The sequence below is a fragment of the Triticum dicoccoides genome, chromosome 4B (assembly GCF_002162155.2).
Source record: "Triticum dicoccoides isolate Atlit2015 ecotype Zavitan chromosome 4B, WEW_v2.0, whole genome shotgun sequence".
Classification (NCBI taxonomy): Eukaryota; Viridiplantae; Streptophyta; class Magnoliopsida; order Poales; family Poaceae; genus Triticum; species Triticum dicoccoides.
In genome coordinates this window covers 631,493,497-631,501,507 of record NC_041387.1, presented here as the reverse complement: position 1 = coordinate 631,501,507, position 8,011 = coordinate 631,493,497, and the positions used below count along the sequence as shown (strand labels likewise).

Below are 8,011 nucleotides of genomic sequence, written 5' to 3'. Positions count from 1 at the left end.
CCTCGACCCAATAGTTTGTGGGTTCCACCTCACATGAGCCCCTATGGGCGGAGGCAGCAGTCCAAACTTGCTGCACCAGGACACAGTGCGCCAGATAGGTATTGATCGCTCGAGGATCAAACCCACTAAAAACATCCTTTCAAGGTGTCATACCAGGTGTGAAGGTCAGTTGTATAGGCTGCATCACTCTAGAGGTAGTCTTCACATAACCAAATAATCACCATACCGAAGAGTTAGTCTTCGACATTTTCCCTCTAGGCAGTAACTATTACGCACTGCCGGGGCGAACCGCGTTGGCTCGATTCAACGCGGTATCACACTATGCCTATGGCAAGCTTAAAATACTAGGCCCACGTGACGTGATCACAATTATGGGAAAGGCCGAACTCCACCTCGGCGCCGAAGAGTATACCGCCACTTTAAACGACAGAAGCAGCAAGTTGCACTTTTTCATCAAACCTTGACTCGACAGCCAAACTCCCAGACACTGACAAAGGAGTCCGAACTACTTCATGGCATGATAGCTCGGCTCGATCAAGGCTCAATCAAACACTCCGTCATAAGTTGGGAAGGGCCACACCCCGCGGTTCAACCGCTCCATGGCACACAAATGTCTCTAGCATTTTCTTGGCAGGTTCGCTTTTGCGCAAGACAGGACGCGCAAAGGGGGAATCTTTAGACATTCCCCCCAAAGACAATCACGATATACTTCGGATTCGCACACAGCTCCCTCCTGCCCGGTCTAAGTAGGTTACGCGGTCATACCTCTTTCTTTTTTTACATCAATCATACTCATACGCATAGACGTATTACTCGAATACAACATGTAGAGTTATATGACGCTTATCTGCTATCATTTCACATTGACACCTTTAGTCTTAACGGAATCCGTACATCGTGCCATGCCGTAATACGCCAGGGGCTTCATTGTGCCCACACTATGGAAACAAAGTCCGACCACCTTCTCGATCGCTCGGCACCCCGAACTTATAGCATTATATGCATCAGCTACGAATCATGTCTTGGGTCAATAGTTGGGTTTGCCCGGCTCCCATGTTTTGGTACCTTATGTTTCACTATATCGGCTAAGGTAGCGCTGGGAGAACTACTGCGATTGTGTCTCGGTTCTTCCGGACGAGCACCTCAGTAGAGAAAGCTGAAAACTGACTGTCATGATACGGCGAGAGCTGGTTAGCTGTTCGAGAGGTTGTAAAATCTTTAAGGATTTATTCCGCATAATGCCATAACAAATGCAACGTGCGACGGATCGGCCTTCCGATCAGGTGCTGATAGAGCCCCTCATATGGTCTTCCGAACACCAGGGGCTGCGCCTACCTTACTCAAACTCCCATGGCTAAGTGAGAGTGATAAAGCCCTATAGTCTGATTGCCTGGTTCGTTGTGCTGAACACCTCCTTCAAGGACCCAAAAATGGGATAAAGAGTGTTCAGGTTTATCTCGAACACCCCCGTAATTCCTACGTGGGGGTAGAAGCCGACGACTGGCCGACTCTCAGGATTAATATATAAAACGGCCGCACAGGAGGAAAAACTTTCACATAATAGGCAATAAATAATAAGTGACTTTGTTCTGCCTTACAAAGGACAACATGACTGTCTTCATGGAAATACAATGTCTTTGGTACATTGCTCCGCCACAAGGCGGGCTCCTTTCAGGACACTATCATAATATAATTTGGGCTTACGGTGCTCCTTCCCCTCTGGTGGTCCCTCGGTTATCAGCTTTTCAGCATCAAGCTTCCCCCAGTGCACTTTCGCGCGGGCAAATGCCATTCGTGCACCTTCAATATAGACCGACCGCTTAATGACTTCGAGCCGAGGCCAAGAACTCACAATCCGCTTCACTAGCCCAAAGTAACTGCTTGGAATTGGCTCGGTGGGCCATAGCCAGACAACTAAGTACTTCATGGCTAGTTCGGCCGACTTGTGCAGTTCGATCAGCTGCTTCAGCTGATCGGCAAATGGCACCGGGTAATTCGGCGCCAAATACTGTGACCAGAAGAGCTTTTTTGCAGTTTTCTTCTCCTCGGCTCAGTAGAATTGAGCAGCATCAGATATGCTGCGTGGCAGTTCTGCAAACGCCCCTGGAAAGATAAGAATTCCATTTGTCACCTTGAATTCCTTCTGTTACTACATAAAAATCGCATTGAATAAGAAAAATCCTTACCACCCGCAATCCTCCTCGCCTCCTGAATGTCCTTCAGAGCACCTTGGGATTCCTCCCGAGCATCATTTGCGGCTTGGAGAGCTTGCGCAAGTTCGGATTCTTTCCCTGATAGACTCTACTCCAAAGTTCTGCTTTTATTCATGGCCTCCTGGAGCTCTCCACTAGTAGAAAAAGGGTCAAATGTGAGACACATTAGTCCCGGTTTGTAACAGAACCGGCACTAATGTGTCCATTAGTGCCGGTTCCAACGGCTAGGCGGGAGGAGCTCTTTAGTACCGGTTCATGGCGAACCTTTAGCACCGGTTTGTGGCGAACCTTTACGAACCGGTACTAAAGAAAGTGGTGGCAGGATGTTGTCAGAGTGGGGCCCTTCCAGCACCTTTAGTACTAGTTTGTGGCACGAACCAGTACTAAAGGTCGTCCTATATAAACCCTTCGTCCACCTGCACTCTGTTATTCCCCCTTTCCCCTCTCCCTCTCCTCTGTTCTTTCATTCTTCCTCTCGAGTTCATCACAAAATTTGCCCCAAATTTGTCAAGATTTGCAGGCCCCCATCCATTCAAATGATCACCAAGGTTAGCAACTTTGTCCTTTCATCTCTCATTGCTAGATTAGCTCTTGCATTGGTTTATATAGTGATTAATTGTGGGTTTTAGTAATTTTGGAGGAATTATATGTGGTAGTATTTGATTTATATGCAATTTGAGGTCAAAATAACACTTAGTTTGCATATGTAGGTGTGTTTTACTTAGTGCCTTCTAAATCTCCGTCGTAACCACCGTCGATCGCCCGCACCGTCCCGTCGCCGGCACCACCTTGTGGTGAGCCTCTTGTTCATGAAATTTTATATAAAAAATTGATGTTTGTGTGATTTGGATATATAGTTACTCGTATAATTATCTTACCCGTACATTGTTTGTTATACATAGTGCCATGGTTTTGATATCCGTCCCCGTCGGCCCTCGTCCTTGTTATGATTCGGATGTGGTATATTCTCTTTTAAAACTATTTGTTGCATTTCGTGTTTATGACAAATTATGCCCATCAAGTTGACATAGATATTTTTATCTAGGAGGTATGTGAACCGGAAATTCCAACCGACCCTATTGTCGAGAGGTTAAATTTAGTTGAAAGAGAAAACGAGTACTTGAAAAAAAATTTGAAAAGAATTGAGGGGGAGAAGATGGAATTGGAGTTGCATGTTGCCGATGTCGTCGATGATCACAAGATCAAGATGGAGAAAATGTGCTTGAAGATTAGAAAGATTAGAAAATATGCCATCGATAGTGAGGCTTGGTATCATTATGCTGTTGGATCAATTTTTACCTTAGTTGCGATCTTGATCGCATTTGTTGTTACATTTAAATGCTTTAGCTAGAGAGTTATTTGTTTGTTGCATTTAAGTGTTGTTTGAACTTTATGTATGAACTTGTATTAATTTGGTCTATTCGGTGTTGTGTAATGAAGATGAGCCAGCAATGGATGTACGATGACTAATGCTCTCCCCAGTTCGTTGAGGGCGTGCATAATTTTCTGCTTGCGGCTGAGGCAAACAAGCGGGCGGATGGTTTTATGCCTTGTCCATGTGCTGGCTGTAAGAATGGTCGCAATTACTCTACGTTAAGAACCATTCACGCCCACCTGTTTGAGTCCGGTTTCATGCCCGACTATAATGTTTGGACGACTATAATGTTTGGACCAAGCATGGAGAAATAGGGGTTATGATGGAAGACAATGAAGAAGAAGAGGACGACGACAGCTATCCTAGCCATGGGTTCCCTAAATACGATGATACAACAATGGGGGAATAAGCTGAGCCGGTAGTGCAGGAAGAAGCTGAGCCGGCAATGCGGGAAGAAGCTGAAGAAGAGGCATCAGATGAGCCCGTTGATGATCTAGGTCGGGCCATTGGCGATGCAAACAGAAACTGCGCAAGTGATTAGGAGAAGAAGAAGTTGCAGCGCATGTTAGAGGATCACAAAAAATTGTTGTACCCGAATTGCGTAGGTGACAAGAAAAAGCTGGGCACCACACTGGAATTGTTGCAATGGAAGGCAGAGAATGGTGTATCTGACAAGGGATTTGGAAAGTTCCTGGTAGTCATAAAGGATATGCTTCCAAAGGACAACGAATTGCCCGAGAGTACATACGAAGCAAAGAAGGTTGTCTGCCCTCTAGGGTCAGAGGTGCAGAAGATACATGCATGCCCTAATGATTGCATCCTCTACCGCGGCGAGTACGAGGATTTGAACGCTTGCCCGGTATGTGGTGCATTGCGCTATAAGATCAGCCGCGATGACCCTGGTGATGTCAAGGGCGAGCGCCCCAGGAAGAAGATTCCTGCCAAGGTGATGTGGTATTCTCCTATAATACCACAGTTGAAATGTTTGTTCCAAAACAAAGAGCATGCCAAGGCGATGCGATGGCACAGAGAAGACCGTAAGAAAGACGGAAAGTTGAGAGTACCCACTGACGGGTCGCAGTGGAGAAAAATCAAAAGAAAGTACGGGAAGGAGTTTGCAGATGACGCAAGGAGCGTATGGTTTGGTCTAAGCGCAGATGGCATTAATCCTTTTGGGGAGCAGAGCAGCAACCATAGCACCTGGCCTGTGACTCTATGTTTGAATAACCTTCCTCCTTGGTTGTGCATGAAGCGGAAGTTCATTATGATGCCAGTGCTCATCCAAGGCCCTAAGCAACCCGGCAACGACATTGATGTGTACCTAAGGCCATTAGTTGAAGAACTCTTACAACTGTGGAATGGAACAGGTGTACGTGCGTGGGATGAGCACATGGGGGAAGAATTTGACCTAAAGGCGTTGCTGTTCGTGACCATCAATGATTGGCCTGCTCTCATTAACCTTTCAGGATAGACAAACAAGGGATACCACGGATGCATGCACTGTTTGGATGATACCGACAATATATATTTGAATAGTTGTAAGAAGAATGTGTACCTGGGACATCGTCGATTTCTTCCGAGCAGGCATCCCATAAGAAAGAAAGGCAAGCATTTCAAAGGTGAGGCGGATCACCGGACGAAGCCTCGCCACCGTACCGGTGCTGATGTACATGATATGGTCAAGGATTTGAAGTTGATATTTGGAAAGGGTCCTGGCGGACAACCTGTTCCGAAGGACGCTGACGGACGCGCACCCATGTGGAAGAAGAAATCTATATTTTGGGACCTGCCATATTGGAAAGACCTAGAGGTCCGCTCCGCAATCGACGTGATGCACGTGACGAAGAATCTTTGCGTGACCCTGCTTGGCTTCTTGGGCGTGTATGGGAAGACAAAAGATACACCCGAGGCACGGGAGGACCAGAACGTATGCACGGAGAAGACGGCATACATCAGGGTCATGCAAGCTACGCTCTTACCAAAGAAGAGAAGGAAATCTTCTTTGAATGCCTGCTCAGTATTAAGGTACCGTCTGGCTTCTCGTCGAATATAAAGGGAATAATAAACATGGCAGAGAAAAAGTTCTAGAACCTAAAGTCGCATGACTGCCACGTGATTATGACGCAACTACTTCTGGTTGCATTGAGGGGGCTTCTACCGGAAAACGTTCGATTAGCCATTGTGAAGCTATGTGCATTTCTCAATGCAATCTCTCAGAAGGTAATCGATCCAGAAATCATACCAAGGTTACAGAATGATTTGGTGCAATGTCTTGTCAGTTTCGAGTTGGTGTTCCCACCATCCTTCTTCAACATCATGACGCACGTCCTAGTTCACCTATGCGAAGAGATTAACATTTTGGGTCCTGTATTTCTACACAATATGTTCCCCTTTGAGAGGTTCATGGGAGTCTTAAAGAAATATGTTCATAACCGTGCTAGGCCAGAAGGAAGCATCTCCAAGGTCCATCAAAATGAGGAGTTCATTGAGTTTTGTATTGACTTTATTCCTGACCTTAAGCCAATTGGTGTTCCTGAATCGCGGCATAAGGGCAGACTGGATGGAAAAGGCACGCTAGGAGGGGAACAAATAATATGTATGGACGGACATTCTCTCACTGAAGCACACTACACAGTTCTACAGAATTCCGCCTTGGTGGCTCCGTATATGGATGAACACAAGAATTTGCTATGCTCCAAACACCCAGAGCGGTCTGATGACTGGATTACACGTGAACAAACCAGGAGTTTCGCCAGCTGGTTGCAGACACGTACCATGCATGACACCTCTATTGAAGATGACCTGTACTTGCTATCCCAGTTACCATCTTCGAATATAATGACTTTCAAAGGGTACGAGATAAATGGTAATACATTTTACACGATCGCCCAAGATAAGAAGAGCACCAACCAAAACAGTGGTGTCCGCTTTGATGCAGAAACCAAGACGGGAAAGGAAACATATTATGGTTATATACAGGACATATGGGAACTTGACTATCGACGTGGTTTAAAGGTCCTTTTGTTTCAGTGCAAATGGGTCAATATGACACGAGGCGGGGTAACGGAAGACCCGCAGTACGGAATGACAACAGTGGATCTCAACAATCTTGCGTATGCAGACGAACCATTCGTCCTAGCCAATGATGTGGCACAGGTTTTCTATGTGAAGGACATGTCTACCAAGCCAAGAAAAAGAAAAGATAAGGAAGCGAATGCATCGTACGATGAGCCAAAGCGGCACATAGTTCTTTCTGGGAAGAGAAACATCGTGGGAGTGGATGGCAAGACAGACAAGTCAGAAGATTATGAAAAGTTTGATGAAATTGCTCCATTCATAGTGAATATTGACCCGAGCATCCTGTTAAATGATGAAGATTTTCCATGGTTACGGCGCGAAGGGACACACGCGAAGAAAAAGTTTCACACCCAAAGATCTGGGATGTGATCGGCTTCACTATCATCACTTTCTTCTGTGTTTCACACCCAGAGGTGAATCTCTGTAATAGTTAGGGTAGTTATGTGTTTTGGCATTTGAAACGCGAAGAAATTTTATGTGCAAACAAATTCTTTCATTCCTTTACTGATTTTTAAAGTTAAGTTATTCACAAACTAGTGATTCACACTAATTTCAAATAATTCAAAATTTAAACTATTCAAATTTGAAAACTACAGGCACTAACAGAAAGTTTGTAATTTTTTGTACCTAAAGCAAAATATTCACAAAGAAACTCTAAATACACACAAAAAAACACAAAAATAAATAAAGCAAAAAATAAATAAAAAAAGCCCGCCTACTAGGCTAGAGCGGCCTGCATACAACTAGAAACCCAACCTGTTGTTGGGCCAGGATGCAGGCCCGCAAAGGCCAAGTGGGCCCACAGGGCAGCAAAGAACACGTAGGCCCAGTAGGCCTGCTTTGGAGAGGAGCTCGAGAGAGCGACCGCACGGAGGTTTATAAACCAGTGCGGTCGCCCCTCGGCTAGCGAGGTGGGACTAAACTTGCGGCACCGCACCTGCGCCAGCGCACCCCCTTTAGTACCGGGTCGTGGCACAAACCGGTACTAAAGGGGGGCCTTTAGTACCGGTTTGTGCCACCACCCGGTACTAAAGGGGGTCGGTTCCCACCGCTTGGGCTGGCCAAAACTGGCCTTTAGTACCGGTTGGTGGCACAAACCGGTACTAAAGGCCCCTCCTATATAAACAACACTTACGAAATTTTCAGTTTCTCATCTGGCTTCTTCTCCTCTGCACCGTCGCCCGCCGCCCCCGTACGTCTCCATCCCTCGTCGCCGCCCCCGTCGCCGCCTTGTCCCCGTCGTCGCCGCCCCGTCGTCCCCGTCCCCGTCGTCCCCATCGTCACCGCCGCCCCGTCCCGGCCCGTCCCGCGTCGTCCCCGTCCCGGCCCGTCCCGCGTCGTCCCC

At 46.6% G+C, this 8,011-nt stretch overlaps 1 pseudogene; it reads left to right on the top strand.

Moving 5' to 3' along the window:
- Nucleotides 1-3,668: 3,668 nt before the first annotated feature.
- LOC119294422 lies at nt 3,669-7,005 on the top strand (annotated as a pseudogene).
- Nucleotides 7,006-8,011: the final 1,006 nt, after the last annotated feature.